The sequence below is a fragment of the Plasmopara halstedii genome (assembly GCF_900000015.1).
Source record: "Plasmopara halstedii genome assembly, contig: Scaffold_650, whole genome shotgun sequence".
NCBI lineage: Eukaryota > Oomycota > Peronosporomycetes > Peronosporales > Peronosporaceae > Plasmopara > Plasmopara halstedii.
The window spans coordinates 643,023-643,438 of record NW_020187567.1 but is presented as its reverse complement, the minus strand read 5'-3'; positions in this window follow the sequence as shown (position 1 = coordinate 643,438).

The following is a 416-nucleotide window of genomic DNA, read 5'->3' as shown; positions in this document are numbered from 1 at the left end:
GTAGTCTTGAGGTAACGAAGAACGCGGATGGCCGCCTTCCAGTGCTGTTTTCCTGGGTCTTCTAAGAACCTTGACAACTGCGTCACCACGTACGCAACGTCGGGGCGTGTACAAGTGAGGATGTACAACAGGCACCCGATCAACGATCGGTACGTCTTCTTCCACATCTCGTTCCTGCCCGCATCCGTGGTCGGCGATTGAAACTTCGACAGCTTGCGCCCCGACTCACACGGATTCTCCACAGCCTTGGCGTCCTGCTGATTGAAGCGCTCCACCACGTCGTGTATGTAGCGCGTTTGCTTGATGATCAGTAAATTCGCTGACCTCTGGTGGTCGATCTCCGTCCCAAGATGAACTTAGCTTCGCCGAGCTCCTTCATCTTGAACGCCTTCTTGAGTCCCATCTTGACGTCCTGA